The 20,865-nt window shown below is 43.7% G+C and overlaps 1 pseudogene; it reads left to right on the top strand.

Annotated features, from left to right (window-relative positions):
* The first annotated feature begins 860 nt into the window (after window positions 1-860).
* The window catches only part of LOC107123677, a 36,063-nt pseudogene continuing 16,058 nt past the window's right edge, over window positions 861-20,865 (top strand).

Genomic DNA, 20,865 nt, shown 5'->3' with positions numbered 1-20,865 from the left:
ACTAGGGATTCCAGCCTCCAGCTGAGACCTGGGGATCCCTTGGAATTACAGCTCATCTGCAGATTAAAGTCATCAGTTACCCTGGAGACAATGGAAGGTAGACTCTATGGCATTGTACTCCACTGAAGTCCCTGTCTTCGCCAGGCTCCATCCCCATGTCTTCAGGAGTTTCCCAAACTGGATCTGCCAATCCTACCCCCCCATCCCCTACCAGTGGCTAGGGGGAACCTGGCAACCTTAGCAGGGCAGGCATTTGTACAGGAGCAGAAAGACCCATAGGCCTGACCTTGGTATAGTCATGCCTGCCTTCTTGCCTGCCATACGGTGTTGTGCTGCTCTGAGTTCTTCAGTTCGAGTTGCTTCTAGACTACCAGATGAAGGATTTGCTGTATTCATTGTACAGATTTGTCCTGGACTGCTGGTTAATTTCCCTTCCTTCTCTTTTATTGCACCGTCATTTGCTGCCAATATTTTCAATGGCAGGACATTATTATCAGCTAGGACATTTCATCATAGATAACGAAATGAGAGCCAGTTTGGTGTAGTGGTTAAGTGCACAGACTCTAATTTGGGAGAACTGGGTTTGATTCCCCACTTCTCCACTTGCAGCTGCTGGATGACCTTGGACAAGCCATAGTTCTCTCAAAGCTGTTCTTGAAAGAGCAGCTCTTGGAAGAACTCTCTCAGCCCCACCTACCTCACAAGGTGTCTGTTTTGGGGAGGGGAATGGAAAGGAGTTTGTAAGCCGCTCTGAGACTCCGAGGGCAGGATATAAATCCAATCTCTTCTTCTTCCCCAAACAATTTAGAATCTGGTTGTGGAGGAAGAAGGCCCAGTGGGACCTATGACGTGCCTTGAAGATGTGGATATTTAGTCTTGAGTGGGAAGATTGCAAAGACCTTGGCGTGGAAGACATAATAGGCCTTGCAAAAGGTGCAGAACAGACATGCTCCACCCAAGATACTCAAATACCAAACAATGTGCTCTGGAAAGCAGGTAGGTAGGCAGACCTGTTGTCTATTCAGGCTCTTAATAAAATAATGTGCATTTGCTCCTGTCATAAGAAAACACAGCTGCTCTGAGAGGCATCAGAGTTTTGGGAAGAATGGTAAGGAGGAGGCGGACAAAAACACAAGAAGATCTACAGAAACATTTGAATGGAATAAGATGTAAACCGCATGCTGATGGAACCAAAACAGAATGACAATTAAGAAAGTCATTTATGAGTGAATAGGACAGAAGGATGTGATCGAAAATCATCATCAAACTGCACATTATGTTTCCTTCTGTGCTCGTTCTAAAAAAAACACATGAAAAACAATCTTTTTCTTTTCTGAATTAACCAACTGGGGCTGCTTTTCAAGAAGGAGAGCTGTGAGAATAAGATAGAACTTTCTTCTGTTCTGTTTTCTACACTGAAAAATGTCACCCCTCCTGGAGAAGATGTCTAAATGGCTGTATTGATCCCCAGTGGGAATACAGCAGCTCGGAGTTTGCTTTTTTAATAGGTAAAATGGCAGTGGAAAGCTTTAAATCATGTCTCTCTCCCCATGCTGCTCTCCTCCTTGAAATAGCAGCCCTAGTGGCTGCATCTGTAAAAGAATAACGATGTCTTTGGAAATGAATGTGGAAGAAAATGTCATGTGGAGTTTGACCCCAAATGAAATTAGAATGATTAAGAGAGAGATCACAAATTAATAACAGTTTAGATTCATCGATTGCCTTTCCTCTTTATACCACATACGTTTATGATTGGAAATACCTGGTTCTGTCAACTTGGATTGTTAATTTGTCACCAACTTCTGGTGACCCCAGCAGGGGGCATGCAAGGCAAGTTAGGAGCAGAGGTCATTTGCCATTGCCTTCCTCTACTGAATCTTCCTTGGCAGTCTCCCAACCAAGTACTGACCCTAGGGGTCGTTTCATAGAAAAAGAGCTAGGGGAACTCATTAGCATAACTCATTAGCATATGCCACACCCCCTGACATCACCAGAAGTGTGTCATAAGGCCACACCCACCACTCAGTTAGTCTTAGTCTTAAAGGTTAGTCTTAAAGGTGCTATTTGTTAGTCTTAAAGGTGCTATTTGAACTCTTGGACTATTTTGCAGCAACAGACTAACACAGCTACCTTGGGGAAGCTCCTGGATGGGGCTGGGAGTCCTTGCGGAGGCCACGTGGAGTGGCCTCGGCCAGGCAGAGGGGGAGGACGCCAACTTACCCTCCTGCTTCTTCCTCCTTCTGCAACAGAATGAGTCTGGAAGCAGGGGGTGGCCGGAAGAAGGGGGCGAGGCTTCGTCGTGTGCCCCGCCCCCTGCACCTCACCCGGGGGAACTGCGATCCCCCGCGATCCCCCCGAATCGACCTCTGACTGACCCTGCTTAGCTTCTAAGATCTGATGAGATCAGGTCTAGTATGTTGCCTCCCTTCCCTTCCAATTCTAGGCGAGAACAACAACAAAAAGGATTGGCTTTGGCTAAGGTCTCTTACACAGCCTTTGTCTCTCGACAAGAGAACAAATGTCACTTCTGGCATCTACTGAGCCCTCCCCTCCCAATAACAAACAGATAAAGAAAAGAGCCATTAAAGGTAAAGGTAAAGGTTCCCTTGCTCGAAAGCCAGTCGAATCCGACTCTAGGGTTGCGGTGCTCATCTCCGTTACTGCGATCCACCGCGATCCCCCCCGAATCGACCTCTGACTGACCCTGCTTAGCTTCTAAGATCTGATGAGATCAGGTCTAGTATGTTGCCTCCCTTCCAATTCTAGGCGAGAACAAAAAAAAAAAAGATTGGCTTTGGCTAAGGTCTCTTACACCACCTTTGTCTCTCGACAAGAGAACAAATGTCACTTCTGGCATCTACTGAGCCCTCCCCTCCCAATAACAAACAGATAAAGAAAAGAGCCATTATTCATCACTAAATGAGACTTTTAGGACCCGATCACACGCACAATTAGCTGCGCGAGAGGGATGAATGCCGGGCGGATTATATGGGCACGATCACATGGAAACATCTGGCAAGCATGGCACACCCATCTCCAACCCGTAGCATACCGCCGAAGATTCGGAGTGAAAAAGTACCTGGAAAAGTCTTCTATCAAATGGGTTGTGATGGGCCGCTGATGGACTTCCTTCGTGTGATCGCTCCAGCGCACTCCTCTTGCCTCGTTGGAGGGCTCCGGACACACCCGCCGACGGGGAAAAAATCCGCTTCACCACCGTTGCATTGGATCACGTAATGGTGGGACACATTGCGATGGCGCAAAGAGCCACACCGCCATCCCACGTCATCTGGCCCGTGTGATCGGGACCTTATTCGTTTTAACCAATATCTTCCTCTACCTGCCTGCATTTAGCTCCCACTGCTTGTGGTCGAAGTAAGTTCCAGTCATGTCAATCTACAGCACAGCATTTTTTCTCTAATGAGAGAGGACAAAAAAGTCAAAGGAAGCCAAAACAAAAGGGCAGTGGGGCATTGAAATAAGTTAAATTGAGAATTTCCATCCCCTCAAAAAAAAAAAAAAAAACAACCCCAACAAAACACATTAAGCTCTTCTTCAAAGGTCAAAGAAGTGTGCCCATTTAGTTCTGTGGGCAACATTGTCAGGGACTTACTTTGAATCTACTTGGTTGCTCCAGAACATATATAATAGGCTAGCCAGATAAATATTTTATATGCTGTGGAATGTGCTAAGTGCCGAAGGGAGGAAAATACCGTAAGGGCATGAGAAGGATCCAGACTGGCACTGTTCCAGCTCCCCATTTGTAATGTATTGCTGTAAAATTTCCATAGACTTCCCCCGAGAACAATGAAAAATTGTGTAAAGCGATACTTTTGGCTTAGAATGGACTGGAGACATCAGGGAATTCTTAAAAGAAAATGGAAGAAGATTGCCTTAGAAAGTTCAGCTACTTAAAAAAAATGAGATACATTAATCAAATATTGGAGACATTGCCTTTTTGGGGAGAGAAAATATGTAAGTATTGTCCAGGGCTTGAGGCAGCTTCAGTAGAAAGAGGCTTAAGGGTGCCAGATCTGTTCTTGGGTGAGGTGATGGCTCTTTAAAAAGCAGAAGGCTGAGAAGATGCAACAACGGGTCCTTCACTTCCTGTCCTTTTATTGCTTTTCAAATCTGAGGTTGCATTTCAATCTGTATTCTTTGCTGTATATCTTTTAAGTACACCAATAAGGGGACTGAAATTGAAACACTTCCTGTCCTGCAATTTAAGGGTGGGAAACCTCAACAACCAGCTGCCATAACAGGGTTGGGGGGCACCACACTCAGGGGACACATTGTGGGTGACCTACTCAATCATCCGCTCCACAGTTGAAACAAATAGCGCAAATCAAAAGACCAGGATAAAAAGGCCAAGGCTGTTAACTGTCAGTGACTCACTCGTTGTTTGTGCATGATTTTAATTTCTTAGAGCATTTTAGTCATCCTTAAACTTAACTCTGGCCTATTATGCACGGGTGTTTCCCCTCACTTTCACCATGCATGTCTGTTGGGTTTTCTTTGTTGTTCTGCATTGATTTTCTTCCCTTCAGTGCTTAGTTCACCCTCTGGTCGCTGTTTTCTCAGGTTTTCTGAGAGTGCTTTTGTGCTGATTCTTCCCTGGTTTTGCTTCCAAACAGAATGTAATTCAAAAGCGTACAGATTCCTTCGGATTTCCCCCTGCCCCTTTGATGCCCCCCAAAAGTCACTCTCCTGCCCACGTTGAGAGTGTTCCACCCATTCTGCAGCTTCTGCCATCCTCCCACCTTCATTGGTGTACAAGCTCCATTTCACAGCTGTGTTACTATGCAGCTGTGCTATGGCATCAGTGAAAACACCCCCCTTTTTTCAATGTAGTGGCACAAGAATGAAAAAGTTCTCCAGAGTTTCTGCCAGAGGACTCCTCCCCCATACAAATTGTAGCCCTGTGCAAAGTGTGGTCGAGTTGCAGCTGACGCGCACACACACACGTGCAATGTTCCCTCTAAGCTGAGTTAGTGTGATCTAGCTCACAGTTTTTCAAGCCTCTGGCTCACATGTTTTTGTCTCAGCTCAGGAAGGATGGCTCCAGAGCAAACTAATTCATGCAGCAGCCAAATTGCTCACTCACAACTTTAATGCCAGTAGCTCACAAAGTAGAATTTTTGCTCACAAGACTCCACAGCTTATAGGGAGCATTGCACACGTTGCCAGAGATCACAGCTTGCAATGTCAGTGGGTTCTACCATGCATTCTGTACACTCAACATGTTCCTCCATATCACGAGATCATGTGACTCCCATTTTTCACAGTGGCTGATAACACAGCAGAGAATCCCCTAGTGCCTGGCAATATGGAAAATGAGGCTTCACAGCTGCTTGTCAGTTAAAAAAAGAAATCTGGTCAGTTTCAACATGGGTTTGCCTGCATTACTTTCTGTTCTCTTTCATTCAAGGAACTAAGGCTAAAATACATGTGCAAAACCCAAACCATGAGGATTTAAATGGAAGGCGCTTTCTGGACACTACTGCACAGCTGCGATAGAGCAATTGCATAGTTTTTTTTAAAAAAAACTTTGAACACATGTCACAAGTGATGTTCCACCCCGATTTAGAAAAGTACATTTTAAAAATTGTAGCTGCAGAATAAATACACTGGAGGAAAAAGAATGGTGCGCAATTCAGGCACAGAATCTGAAGTCAAGCTTAAAGGCTTAGTAAAGGTTCCCCTTGCTTGAAAGCCAGTCAAAGGCGACTCTAGGGAGTGGTGCTCATCTCTGTTTCCAAGCTGAAGAGCCAGTGCTGTCTGAAGACATTTCTGTAGTCATGTGGCTGGCATGACTAAATGCAGAGGCACACAGAACGCCGTTACCTTCCCACCAAAGCAGTACCTATTTATCTACTTGTGATTTCTTGCTTTCAAACTGCTAGGTTGGCAGGAGTTGGGGCCAGAGATGGGAGCTCACTCCGTCACGCGGCACCAGGGTCTCAAACTGCAGGACTACAGACCTTCCGGTCTGCAGCTCAGCATCTCAACCTCTGAGCCACTGTGGCCCCCCGTTAAAGGCTTACTGCTCTGAAAAGCTGCGGTAAGAGGTGCATGCGTAATGGGCCTTTGTATAGGCTTAGAGACGGGAAATAATGTTTTCATTTGCTTGTACACAGCAAGAATAAGTACAGATTTAGAGATCCTAATGTGTCAGTTTATCATCTTATATAACAGGGGTGAGTCGTGCATGTAAATGCTGCATCAGTGTCATGAAATGGGTTACAAAATAAAAACTGAAGTACTAGGGTTGCCAGCTCTGGGTTGGGAAGTACCTGGAGATTTTGGGGGTGGAGCCTGGGGAGAGCAGGGTTTGGGGAGAGGAGGGACCTCAGCAGGGTAAGAGGCCATAGAGCTCACCCTCCAAAGCAGCCATTTTCTTCAGGAGAACAGATCTATATTGTCTGGAGACCAGTTGTAATAGTGGGAGATTTCCAGGCCCCACCTGGAGGCTGGCAACCCTATATATGCTCAAACAACCAACAACCGAGGGGAGGGGCACTGAAGATCGAGGTGGCATATGATCTGGGGCTAGCCGGGCCTGTAATGAAAACTCCACTGCAAAGGAAATGGAACAACACCTTCAAAATAGTGATGTCTCCCCTTGTCAGGTGGGTGTCACTTTCTTCTGGAGGCTAAAGTTTGAAATAAATAAAATACTTTCAAGTGCTTACTGTTCCACACCTCGCTTTATCTCTGTCTTCCTCTGTGGGTAAATATAATGGTAAGTTAATGAAGAAATTAATACAATCTGTGGGAACAGTGGGGTTCTTACAGCTCCAGCAGCATATTTATTTGCTAATTGGCCATATCACCAAGTAATATGAGACTCAGCGGGGGGACTTCTGGTTGAAAATGCCAGTGAGGCAAGAAATAATAAGACAACTGCTAAAATATTTGTTATAAAATATTATAAATAATAATAATAAAAAATCTCATAATAAACAATGCTGCCCTCAGGGCTGAACCTTGTGGAGGAAGTCCAAGGCCTCAGCTCACAGGCTCCGCAAAGGAAACCCCACCCCCCCAAAAAAGCAGGCTGTGGTTTCACATTTGAAAAATACATTATTATTGTAAGGAGACGGGATACAACCATTGATCCAGAGTTTGAAATTAACTGTTTGCACCACTGAAGATTTTTTTTTGAAAAAAACACTTGCTAAAACGAAATACACACATACACAGTGCACACAAAAATTACAGTGATTAACAACACATGCTTGACGTATAGAAGCTGCATTTGGTATACTCTCAAAATCTGCATCAGACTGTATAGTGGACTCCAGTTTTCAAGTGGTTGTGGGGAGAGGAAAGGAATGTGATGGCAAGCCACTTTGAGACTTCTTAAGGTAGAGAAAAGCAGGGTACAAAAGCTGGCAGTTCTTCCAACTGTTCGTCTTTTTGAGTCCATTGACGTCAATGGGCTTATAATGCAATCCTAAACAAGGCTTAAGTTGCCAGTTTGGATTTGGGTAACATCGGGGTGGTCCCTGGGAAGCAGAGAGTTGGAGGGACAAAGGGAAATTTGGGGGGTGGGTCATGGGGAGGGGAATCATCAGTTGACACTGCAATGCCAATTAGGGTTGCTAGTCTCCAGGTGGAGTCCGGCGTTCCCCTGGAATTACAACTGACCTCTAGGTTACAGGCGCACTTCCTCTAGAGAAAATGGTTGATTTGCAGGCGTTATGGGATTATACCCCACTCTCCAAAACCCGCCCTTCCCAGGCTCTACCCAAATCTCCAGTAATTCCCCAACCCAGATTTGACAACCCTGTCAAATCTGGTTTTCCCAGAAGTGTTATCATGACACTTTAAGATGTTCCTGAAACGCTGTGGCTTTACTATAGCATTTGGGGGAATCCTTAAAGCATTGATGGCCTTCCCCTCCCCTATTTCCCTCCTGCCTGTCATTTTAGCATTGGTGGGAATGGCACAGCCTGGGCAAGAGTTTGCCCATCAAGACCAAATGAGTGGTAAGCCTAGAAGAGCACTCAGCAAAGTTGTGATGCCATAGAACCAGTCAGTCCTCCAAATCTGCTGTTTCCTCCAAGAGAACTGCAGTTGAGAGAGACCAGTTGTGATTCCACAGAACATCAAGCCCCTCCTAGAGGCTGGCAATAGGGTTGTCCACAGGGGTCATTTAGTAGAAAAAGAGGTGCAGGAGCTCATTAGCATAACTCATTAGCGTACCTTATTTGCATATACCACACCCCCTGACATCACTGGAAGTGTGTCAGAAGGCAACACCCACCGCTCAGGCTCCACTGGACTGTTTTGGATTGCTAGCTATTGGGGGGGGGGGGGGGCGGTCTGTCCCCAGAGGAGGGAGAGCTTGAATAAATACCTGAATAAAACTTGGTCTTAAAGGTGCCACTGGACTGTTTTGGACCAGGGGGGGCGGGGGGAGCTCTGCAACTTACTTGGCTGCTTCTTGCTCTGCCTGAGGGCTGCTGGGAGCAGGGGGTGGGGCTTGTTGCATGTGCCTGCCCCCTGGGCTCTTTACTGCCGGAGCTCCGCTCCTGTATGCTCCTGCAGGAAATGACCCCTGGTTGTCCACCTTCAGGTGGGGCCTGGAACTCTCCCAGAATTATAACTGATCTCCACACAACAGAGACCAGTTCCCCTGGAGAAAATGGCTGCTTTGGAGGGTGGACTCAATGGCATCATGCTCTGCAGAGATCCCTCCCCAACTGCCACCCTCCCCAGGCTCCAGCCTCCAAATATCCAGGAATTTCCCAAGCCAGCGTTGGCAACCGTACCTGGCAAGCTTAGGCCTACTCAGAATCATAATGATTCAATGGTGCTCACTACCAAGGAGATATTCTTAGGATTGCCCTTTCAGAAGGGTGGCACTAGCATTGTTAGTGTAAGGTTGCGAACTCCCGGTTGGGAAATACCTGGAGATTTTGGGGGTGGAGCTTGAGGAGGGTGGGGTTTGGGGCCTAATGCCATAGAGTCCAACTTCAACAGTGGCCATTTTCTCCAGCTGAATTTATTTATTTATATTTATTTATATTTAAATTTATACCCCGCCCTACCCCGAAGGCTCTCTGCCACCTGGAGATCAGTTGTAATAGAGGGAGCTCTCCAGCCCCACCTGGACGTTGGTCACCCTATGTTAGCGTGAGTGTTCCCTTGACTTTTCCTTTATGCTTGCCAGCTCCATGAAAAAGAAGCCTGGACTCCCAGACGGTCTCACTTCATCAGTGTTACAGCCCCAGGCCTTTTCACATGCCACTCCGGGTAGCACATTGCAGGTTCCTCTGCAGCTCCTCCATAGGAGTTCCCCTCCATAGACTGTATTGAGCTGAGGGGTGCAGAACCACAGAAGACCAGCAGGAAAATTTAGGAGAGAGCAACAGAACTGTGTGGTGGCAGCCACTTATAATGAAGAACACATTGGGAGCATTGTATATGGAGCTCCCAGCAAATTGTGTAATATGGCTCTTGAACACGCTGAGCTGTGAAGCTTCTCCATGCTAGAACCTACATGAAGGATCATCCACAGCGTCTGTAAGAACAAAGGAAACTTTGGCTACTGGCTACATCTTGTGACTTAAATGGAGTTGACCAGTCTCTACCTCTGATTTGTCTTGGCCCTGCCAAGCTATCTGGATTTTTTAAAATCAAAAATAGCAGCCCTGTTTGTGTTTGAATGGAACCTGGCTTCTCTTGACAAACTGTTGAAGAGGCTGTTTTAAGCTGTTTCAGCTCTTGTAATTCAATAGAGTGGGCATAAGAGTAAAATTAGCCAGCGAAGGGCTTAAAAGTTATAAATAGGCCCAGATGGATTTTCCGAGAGACCACATTGGTGGTGATGTGGGAGGGCTTGTATGCAAGAGAACACCACAAAATAAGACGATGTGAAGTTTTCAAGTGTCTGATTTTCATAATGATACATTTTCTTTAAATGAAATTGGGCTAGTTGCTACTGGCGTGCAGGTTCTGCATCTTCAGTCACTCTTTTACAGATCTAAGCTTATATTTTGTATTGTGTGAGAGACAAAAAACAATAATGTTTTTATGGTGGGATTTTAGGTGTTAGCAGAAGCCATACTTTGTCCACACTACTTTTAACAATTAACTTGTCCACATTATTCTTTGTAATAATAATAATGGGGATACAGTGATTTTTTTCACCATTGTCAATCAGTAGAAACCATGTATTGACAACCTGCAAAGTGAATAATACATTTCCTGTACAAATGTCAGTTGTGAAACTCACACATTTGGAGATACATTTCCTTTGAATATTAATTTTCAGCTGTCACATTGGATTTTAAAAGGAGCCACACACAAAATACTTTCCACAGTGACAGGAAAAGCCTTTTCACAAAATGTTTATCATGGCTTCATTCCATAGAAATGTTCTTTCAATAATCTCTCCCCTTCTCCTGCTTTGAGCTCCTTAAAACCTTTCAGTTCAACCCACAATTCAAGTTAATTTAATTTTGTGGGGGAGGGTTGGTAGGAATCACATTTCGTGAAACATTGCTTTTAAAGGAACCAATGGCCAAAAAGAATTAATGTCATTTACAAAAATGGCATCTATAGGATTCAAAGTGGGGGGGAGGGTTGGTAGGAGTCACGTTTCGTGAAACATTGCTTTTAAAGGAATCAATGGCCAAAAAGAATTAATGTCATGTACAAAAATGGCATCTATAGGATTCAAAGGTGCCTGGTGTAAGCAGATGCCACTCCAGTTTACACGGGAGGGGATCTAACCCACAGTGTCATGTTTTACTCTAACGTAGAACCAGTAAAGCCATAATCACCAAAGGCTGCTACATGCATGCAGTTATATTTTTGTGTCCTTTCTAATGCATTAGTCACTTTCCCTCCTGACTGATCCAAAAACTGCCTTTGAATTGAATCTTGAGAGCATTAAAAAAATAGTCTGGTAGTTCGGCAGCAAAGACTCCTCAAGTGCTCAAGAATTAGAATTACTCCCTGATGCCACATAAAATTGAATTCCAGGCTAAATTTGGGGTTACCCAGGGTCACGAAGAGTTTGACTCAACTGTGCAACATCACAGTCAGCATCATTTTCATACATATTTATTTTTTTCATGTCCAAGTATCAGAATTTAGGGAGCAACTGTAAATGATAAAAACCATGATGCAGTGCAACTATGATTTAAGTGCACAGAAATGGAAACATCACCAGCCTTAAATGCAAAACGTATGCAGAGCAAATGAGATCAGTTTAAATCCAATGTCAAATGGATGACATGGTCCTGGATGAAATGAAGAGAGTTCTTACCAGAATCCTGCCTAAGAATTCTACACATCCCTGTATGTGCTTGTTCCGCTTTATTCCCACATCTCAATTCACTATGCATATCTTAAAACACAGTGATGGGTGCTCTTGAGCCTGCTTGCATTTTTGGCAGTGTTCTTACTGGGTATTCCAAAAGGCTCAGTGGGCATGTTCATTGTGAGTGCTTGACAGAGATATTCACAAAATTTAGGACTGCATTTTGACTTTGCTTGGAGTTTTTCAACCGTGACTTTTATGGGCTTCAGAGTGGTTGTTTTTTATTGTGGTTTCTAGAATATTTTATTTATACTGTAAGCCTCCTTGAGTTCTGCAAGGGAGAAAGGCAGCTAATAAATGTTTTAAATCAATTAAATAAATATATAAAATGTGCTCATGAAAATGGCCATGGGGTATCTCTATCTCGTTATAACCCGAGGACAGGTCACAACCAGGACACATCTTTTCCGCAATTTACTCTCACTCAAAGTCCCTCAGCAATAGGTCCTGACTCAGGAAGAAGGGATTGTGGTTTAGGAAGGAGATGTGTAGTGGTGGCAGACATTTTGTGAACCATTTCAAGTTGAGCCTGGATTCAAAGGGAACTGCACCCAACTCCAAAGTGGTACAACCTTTGCAGCAGGAGATATTCACTTGTCAAGCTCTCCTGTACAAAGCTGATCAGCATCACCAGGAAAATGGTCATTTTGACAACCTCACAGAGGGTTCCCATTCTCTAGGTGAGGTCTGGAGATCACCCAGAACTACAACCGATTTCTAGACAACAGAGATCAATTCCCTCAGAGAAAATGGCTGCTTTGGAGGGTGGACTCAGCACATTATACCCCACTGAGGTACCCCCCCTTCTCAAACCCTGCTCTGTCCAGGCTTCACCCACAGATCTCCAGGATCTTCTGAAGCCAGCGCTGGCAGTGCTATCACATCCACTTTATGACACACTTAAAGCTCATTCATTCTGCTCACATCTCATCATAAAAAATGGACACGCAAACCAGTTGTTACTTTACACTTCCTCTGGAGGCCCTGGATGATGCCATTTTGCATGGAAATGTGAGAATAAGTAAATGACCAAATAAGGGACTGTTTATAGTTTACACACATTAAAACCAATTTCACTTCATTTCACTTTGATTTCAGACAAATAAAAATTAATATTGTTCTTGGCTTAAGAGTATTTTGGTTCTGTTCTCTTCCAGAAACGTGTCTGAGAGCTATACATAACGCCCCCCCCCCAAAAAAAATGGGGCTTCTCCCTGGAAACTCTGACACAACCTTTTAATTACATTAATGAGTAAGGAGGGATGGTCAAATTCAGTATTATAAGGCATCTGGTTTTTGCCTGAGCCAATTTTGGAGGACTTTGCAGACGATTACATAACACTCCACAGTATGGAACTCAGAGGTCTTTTGCCACTCTGGGCTTAGAAAACTTTATAGTGTTATAATGAAGGGATACTTGTGTAATATCTTGGAAAGAGTCCCATCCTATTTGAAAGCCCTTATATTTTTGGCCATATAGACATCAGCCTCCATAGAAACTACTTCACGTTTTACTTCTGGACCAAGACAGTGACAGGTTTGCAAAAGTATTACAAAGTGTCGTGTGATGTGATGCAGACTAGGATAAAAAAAAATAGTGCAGGCTGCACATTCTTAGGAATGCAGACCTGAAGGGCTGGAAGGCACCTAAAAGTAATCTAGACCTCCCCACATCTACAAAAAAAGGGACTCTAACAGTTCTTAAATTGTTTTTTTTTTTTTTTGGAAAAGTGAACACTGGAACGGTAGATGATAAAAGGTAAAGATGTTTCTTTGATGGGATAAATCCACAATAGATATGGTTGCCAACTTTGGCATGGGGAATTTCCTGGAGATTTGGGGTGGTGCCTGGGAAGGGCAGAGTGAGGGGAGGGGATGGAGCTCAGCAGAGAGACGTGGTGCCATCGAATCCACCGTCTGTGGTCAGGAGATAAGCTGAAATCCTGGGAGAATGCCAAAATTTGTAATCCTAAAACAAAAAGCTAAAAGACAGCCAAAAAAATAATAATTCTTGTTCACTGGAAAGCCCCCCAAATAGAAAATGATCCCTCTACTTGGGAATCTGGAACTAGGAAGCTTGCCTTGTGCAAGTGGCCGACAACAATCAAGTCCAGTCCCTGAGCAAGCCAAACCGTTGAATGAACCAAATGTAGAGATGGACAAAATCTGGCTTCGTCCGTACCTTGTAAGAATACTGGGGCTGATTCTGCATCGGCCTTTCCCTCTGTTGTTTTTCCAAACCCACTTTGGCACAGAAAAGGTGTGGCTCAAAACCACATTCGGTTACCCTGGGGCAACACCGTTCTGACTGCAAAGTCACCCCTGAACGGTCATAAATCTATGCAGAAGGTACCATAAAACTCGATGATCAAAGAAAGTGAAAGCAGCATGCAGTGTAGAGGCCAGTGCTCTCTCTAAACTGTGGAATCTTGTGAGCAAATAATCTACTTTGTGAACTACTGGCATTAAAGTTGTGAGTGAGCGATTTGGCTACTGCACAAATTAGTTTACTCTGGAGCCATCCTTCCTGAGCGAAGACAAAAATGTGTGAGCCGGAGGCTAAAAAACTGCAAGCTAGCTCACACTAACTCAGCTTAGAGGAAACACTGGTAGAGGGGACCATAAAATCTGATCAAAGAAAGTGACAGCAGCATACAATGCAGAGAGGAATTTCTGTTCTAACATGGGTTTGGTATAACAAGGGAGGGAAAAGCCAACGCGGAATCGCCCTGAGACTTAGGTAGAGGATCTTTGTAGTGGCAGTGGAGAACGTAAATGAATATTTGCTCTACAGGCACCTTGCCTGATAATAAGAACTCTGTGAAAATAAAATGGTGAGCAACCACTTGGATTGCCTGGAGATCTGGGGGGTGGAGCCTGGGGAGGGCAGGGTTTGTGGAAGGAGGGACCTTCCTCCTTCCACAATATAGCAACTACCAGTCAATTGTATGAACTGTATGTTACTGTAATATTGAATGTACTGAATATATATACCTGATTAAGATGTTATAAGAATACACAATGCACTTTATAGAATGCTAATTATAAACAGAACACATTCATTTATAAAAGTTTCTTGCGGTGTATATTTATTCATTACTTGACTTTCCTAACACTGCAGCTCGGGTTGCTACACCCACCTGGAAGGTGGCAACCCTAACAGTCACTTTAGAAGAGAATTGTCAGCTGCCCTCTACTGTATTTGTCCCATCTACTTCCTGGCCTTTTACGAACAGCAGAATGATTTCGGGCTCTCTGTGGCTTCAGGTCCAGTCCATTATATTGCTTGCTGAATTTGGTAATGCCTTAGGCCTGAAGCTTACTATTTTCATCATTCTAATTGACTTAAATTAATGGGGTAATTTCCCTTGATTCTGATGAGCAACAGTCTGCTGCCTCAGCGAAAGCCAAATCACTCTCCAACGATTTTTCAAAACCATAAACGCTCTACAGCTCTGGGCAGCCCATGTATCAGTTTTGGCAGCTCTGAGTATCACCAGTAAACAGGCAGCTCAAGAAAGTCCTAACACTCAGTGTACCCTGAAGCCAAGAAAAATACTACGGGCTGTAAAAAGCCAAATCTAAACATAATTATATAGTTGGAGTTGGGTTTGGAACGGCGTGCCTTGCCCTGTCCTATTGGGGGATCTCTTATGATTCCAAACCCACAGATGCCTACCACTTACTATTTCTATTCTATACCACTCTACTATTTTCTGCTTGACTGCTGACAAGAAGTTGCTATACAATTTATTTTTCAGTCTGTATTTATTGTCCTCCAATCACAGCTGCTGTGCGTTGGGTCCATCTGTAGTTCTCCTGAATCATCTGGAGATTACTTTGGACTTAGCTTTAGAACTTGGCAAGGAACGAATTTGGTTTTGTTTTGTTTACCTATGCGCTTGACTCATCAGCAAATAGAAACTTAAACCCCCAACTTTGAACACCGTATGAGCTTGTAGTCCATCCGTAGCCATGGGGGGAGGGAAATAAAATAGTTGTGTGAAAGTGTTATGCTTTCCAGCCAATGCACAAAGTTGCAACAGGCAGTTAGGTGTAAACATTCCATAACTCTACTGAAGCAAATTTCTGAGCTAGGGCTTTGTCTTCTTGTCGGGGGCCCCAGATCTGTGTGCAAAGGATCAGATTGCTAAAACTGGAAAGAAAGTAGAGGTAGCAGGATAGGATGGTGCTGGACAGGAAGTCAAACTAGTTTGTAGTGTTGAAGGGCAGCCTAGACCAGATTAGAAGTTGTCATGGGAATGGGAACCAAGAAGCTGCCAAGAAAATGCACTTGAGAAACAAGGAGGATAATTGTCATTCAGAAATAAATAGCTCAGATTGCAGCAATACTGCAGACCTAAGACTATGTATGGTTCATGGGGACGTGAAGAGTCGGACTCGACTGTGCGACTGAACAACAACAAGACTATGTAGTGGGTAGGGTTTTGGGATTGACTATCTGGGATGATGAGAGACCATTGGTCTGACTCAGTATAAGGCAGCATGTGTGTCCATTTCTCAGTGCTAGAATAGGTCTGGTAGCAGGACAATATTGTTAACCCATTCTCCTTTCCATCAAAATTGCCTCTCTCATGATCAATTCCCAACTGTCAACTGCCAAAATCCTAATTGCTTCTCCTCCCCAGCCCACTGCTCCCCTGTTGTCTTGTTTAGAGCACCATTCTCATTGGCTCCTTCTGTTCTTTTCCATAAATCTTTTGGTGACTACCATTTCAGTGACTCTCTGCTTTTTTGCTAAAAGCTGGCTTCTCTTTCTGATGCTTTGTTACTTCTGTAGTTTTGGTCATTTTATCGGATTGGTGGAGGTTGTGGAAAGTAACATCCAGTTGCAACCAACCTATAGTTACCACCCATAGGGTTTTCATGATAAGATATGAACGGAGGTGGTTTTCCATTCATTGTCTGCCTCTGCATAGCAACCGCGGACTTCCTTGGTGGTCTCCCATCCAAATAACCAGGGCTGACCCTGCTTAGCAGCCAAGAGATTGGGCTAACCTGGGCCATCCAGGTCAAGACATTATTGGTGTAGGACCTGGGCCATCCAGGTCAAGACATTATTGGTTTAGGACAATTTAATTCTGCTTTTAGTGCAGTTTGTATTGTTTTATTGTCAGCTGATATTAGACAACATTTTTCCTTTTGTTTTTTGTGGCTGGAAGCAGTCTTGAATACCGCCTTGCCAGTAAACGATGGAACAGACTTTGGTCGAAACGAACAGCTAAAATCTCGAGCAAGTTCGTCTTGGTGGGACTTCGGTCTCTGGATGTGCAGCTACTGAAACAAAAAGAATATGTATTAAATTATCCATACTTTGCATAAGTATATTGAACTTGTACGGCAACTTTTTTGTCTTGGTCTACTTGAATACCGCCTTGCCAGTAAACGATGGAACACCAATCTTTGCAGCAAATATTTTCTGTTGTGTGGACTCAAGTCCACTGTTTCCACTTTAGCATGACTATTACTCTAATGAACTTAGAAGCATAATTCAAAGGAAATATCTCAGAGGAAAGGTACTTCCCGCTGAGAGGCAATTAAGACTACCAGATTGGCAAGATTGTAGAACTACTATCATAGCTTTGGAACAATGGGAGCTTTGCCACCTTATTCAGTTTAGGAATAGCAGTGATTGACATGAAGACTGGTACTCTGTGGATTGTGAGTTAACAGCCGCCTGGATTGTGGCCAGTCACTCTAAAAAAATGGTATGATTGGAAGCATCTGTCATTCTTAGTTTTGTGGATGTTTGTGGCCATTAATACAAAATATTTATACCAGTTAGGTTTGAATGGGACTGACTCTAATGGAGTATATCTGGTTTAGGAACAAGTATGCTGGTTTAGTCTGCGGATTGCAATTGCATTTTTTTTTTTGAAAGCAACATCCATTGGGACCTGGATGACCTTATTACAAATTGTCACTCTGGTGACATAAGCTTGGCAGCTGAATTTTCTCACTCAAAGAAAAAAAAAAGTTGTTCAAGCACAAACAGAGGCTTCCAGTTTGCACTCTGCCAAATTCCTCATCTCAGTGACAGGGAATCACATCAACCTGGGAAAAAAATGAGTCAGAGTAGACTGGACAAATTGCAAAAAGGAACAAAGTTGGTGAGCGCGTATACCCTTCCATGGCCTGGCATGTATATTCTTCCATCAAAAGGCATTCTTGTGGATGAAAAAAAGGAGAGAATTAATTAAAGCAACAAGAGCTGGATTAAGTATCAGGCTACATAAACTATAGAATAAAGGCTTCAGATACATTTGGAGCCCTGTTTTGTCGTAATTACCAAGAAACTATGGATATACCACATTTGAACTTACAAATGGAGGTGAAGTTTGGCTTCTGTCTAAACTCACACAGAGATCCTGATAAATCACAGGAGATGCAAGATTTCCTTCCTCATCATAAAGAGGCCTTTACTTAAATGACTTAATGTAAACATGGTTGATATTTGCCTTAGATAACAATGAATGTAACCTTAGTTTCTATTTGAATCATTCATTGCTTCCACTCAAGATCACCACAACATGGCTTTCCATATTGTCTAGTTGCCCAATCAAATAAGAGCTTATTTACATGTTCAGACGAATCATGTCAAGATGGTACCATGTTTCAGTACCGTCCTCTAAAAAAACCAATCCTTTCTCAATGCCCTTAGAAAACTAAACTCTGAATCACGGTAATCTTTCCTCACCAGACATGATTCTGTTCTAATAGTCCTTTATAAAATGTTTCATAAATTATAAATTGTCCATTTCATAAATCCTTTCTTTATAAAGTCCTTTATAATGTGTCAATTTTATAAAGGACAATGAAACATGGTGGGGGGCATGGTATTTGAACACCACATTACATCATTTTGCCGATCAAAAACACAACTTGGGCTGTTATTTATTTATTTTATTTATGTTATTTATAGTCCACCTTTCTCACATGTAATGGGAAGGAAGTTGTTTACAGCCATGTTGCTCCAAAGGTATAATCAAACATGAGTTTGGTGTAGTGGTTACGAGCGCAGACTCTAATCTGGGAAAACCAGGTTTGATTCCCCACTCCTCCACATGCAGCTGCTGGTGTGACCTTGGGTCAGTCATAAATTCTTTCAGAGCTGTTATCTCAAGGGCAGTTCTCTCAGAGCTCTCTGAGCCCCACGTACCTCACAGGGTGTCTGTTGTGGGGAAGGGAAGGGAAATGGCTTGTAAGCTGCTCTGAGACTTCTTTGGGTAGTGAAGGGTGGGGTAGAAATCCAATCTCTTCTTCTCTTCTCTCTTCCTCTTCTTTAATTTCTTCCTTCCCACATAGCACAGCTCCAATTTCAGTTCAGATCCCAAGCAGATGATGTTTTCTTGTTTAAAAAGCTGAGGAGCTCCGTTCACAAATCCATTCCACTCTCACCTTTGTTTTGGCATAAACCAATGGTCATCATGACATCTTGTGAAGGTTAATTCTAGGTGTTAATTTTGCAGTGTGAAGAAGTACTTTCTTTAGCCTGTGCTGAATCTACTAACAATCAACTCGATTAGGTGACCCTGAGTTTCAGTATTGTATGAGAGAGGGAAGAATACTCTGTTCATATGATCACATAGTACTGTACATCATTTTGTAAACTTCTATCATATTTTTCTTTAGTCTGCATTTTTCTAAATTAAAAAAAACCTCTTTGGTAAAAATGACTTCTACTGTAGAGTTTTTGTCCAAATATCTGAACATCCTTATGTCACAGGCGACACAAAGATGTTGCTTCCACTGTGCACCAGAAGTGATGTTACCACATCACCAGCAACACAGGCCAGCTTTCCTGCTGGTAAGTCCCCCTCACCCCCCGCCAAATCAGTTGCCAGGGGATACCTGGCAACCCTACTCTGCCTTCTAAAAACAATTGGCTCCTGAGTTCCCTTGCATTTACCTCAGTCAGATCCTGAGGCTTTAAGGATGCCTGGGAAATACAGGCCTGCGGGAAACTTGGCAGCAAGACCTGAGCCCTGTATGTGAAGGGAAGCCTGCCTTGAGGCATACAGGCTGCTCCCCAACTCATACTCAGTCCAAGGATGATGACACATGCATATGTTCTCAGGTCAATATTAGCCTGTCCAGTGAAATGGTTTCAGCCATCATTTATGGTTTTATCTTTATCGCTAGCCACCTGGGCAAGATTTTAGAAAAGTGGGACAGAAACATTTTAAATCAACCAAACAGAGCCTTGAACTGAACTTGGAAATAGAAAGGAAGCCAAAGTAGCTGTTTCAAAACCAGTTTAATCTGTTCACTTCAGCCAATACTTTCCAATATGTAGACTGCTGGATTTTTGTACCAGTTGTAACTTGGGTTCCCATTTGCTTTATGGCAGGAGACCTCCAGGTAACTGGTTCTTGTCTGCTGATGCTCAACTGGTTGGTGAGCTGAAACTGGGGCCAAATGGGGGCAGATTGTCCAGGAAGGGAAATTAGAAAGAAAAATAAGCCTTCGTCTACTTACAAGAACTTCTGATCATAAAGTTCCTGGCAAATCCTAGAGCTACCCAGAAGTAAAAAGGGTAACTCTAGGAATCACCAAGAATCTATGGTAAGAACTTCCTGTAAGTAGATGAGGCCTTGTTTCTCTTTTTAATTTTTCTCTTGGGATACTGCCCTCCCACAACTTTCCTGATGATCACCAGGCACTGCCTGGCAACCCTAATTGTTACCACTGTGTATTATACCCTGCTTTTCTCCCAATAGTGACCCAAACTGGCTTACATAATTATTACTTCCTTCACCTTATCCTCACAACGTCAGCTGCCCTGAGCCTGCTTCGGCAGGGAGCCACTATTAAACAGCGGGGTATAAATTGAATGAATGAATGAATCAACCTTGTGAGGCAGGTTATGCTTACAATGACTGACCCAGCAAAGCTTTCTTAGCAGAGTAGAAATTTGAACCTGAATCACTCAAAGCATTGTCTGATACAAATTTTGCTAACCTAGGGTTGCCAGACCTCCTCCAAGGGTGGGGAACCCCTGCTTTTTCAGAGCCCCAATTCCAGCCAGCTGGAGGGTTGCCAGACCTCCTCCAAGGGTGGGGGAACCCCTGCTTTTTCAGAGCACTTCCCCAATTCCAGCCAGCTGTCCAGTGGGGAGAAATCCTGCTCCAATTGGCCCGAAAGGTGATGTGCTAACATCACCCGATAGTGACATCATGTTGCTATCATGCGGCAATGCTCTAGTTTTTGGGCAAAATTCCATGGTAAAATGGCCTGCAAACCATAGAGTTCTGCCCAAAAACTAGAGTGTCACCCCAATGTCAGTGACATGATAATGTCACTTCCGGGTGAAGTTATTGTGCTGTGTACATGGCAGAAGATCCAGGAACAGACCCAGGATCCCCCAACCGGCTGCTGGGTAGGACCTGACAACCCTATGCCAACTTTTGGATGGCAATCCCCTTTGCCTTCAGCTGGCAATCCCCAGGAACATGGAAGAGAGAGACTGCTGGATGTCAGTTCCTGTTTTGGAACAAGAAGTGCCATCA

Source organism: Gekko japonicus, unplaced genomic scaffold, assembly GCF_001447785.1.
Source record: "Gekko japonicus isolate JY-2015 unplaced genomic scaffold, Gekko_japonicus_V1.1 scaffold197, whole genome shotgun sequence".
NCBI lineage: Eukaryota > Metazoa > Chordata > Lepidosauria > Squamata > Gekkonidae > Gekko > Gekko japonicus.
This window is presented reverse-complemented; position numbering and strand designations above follow the sequence as displayed.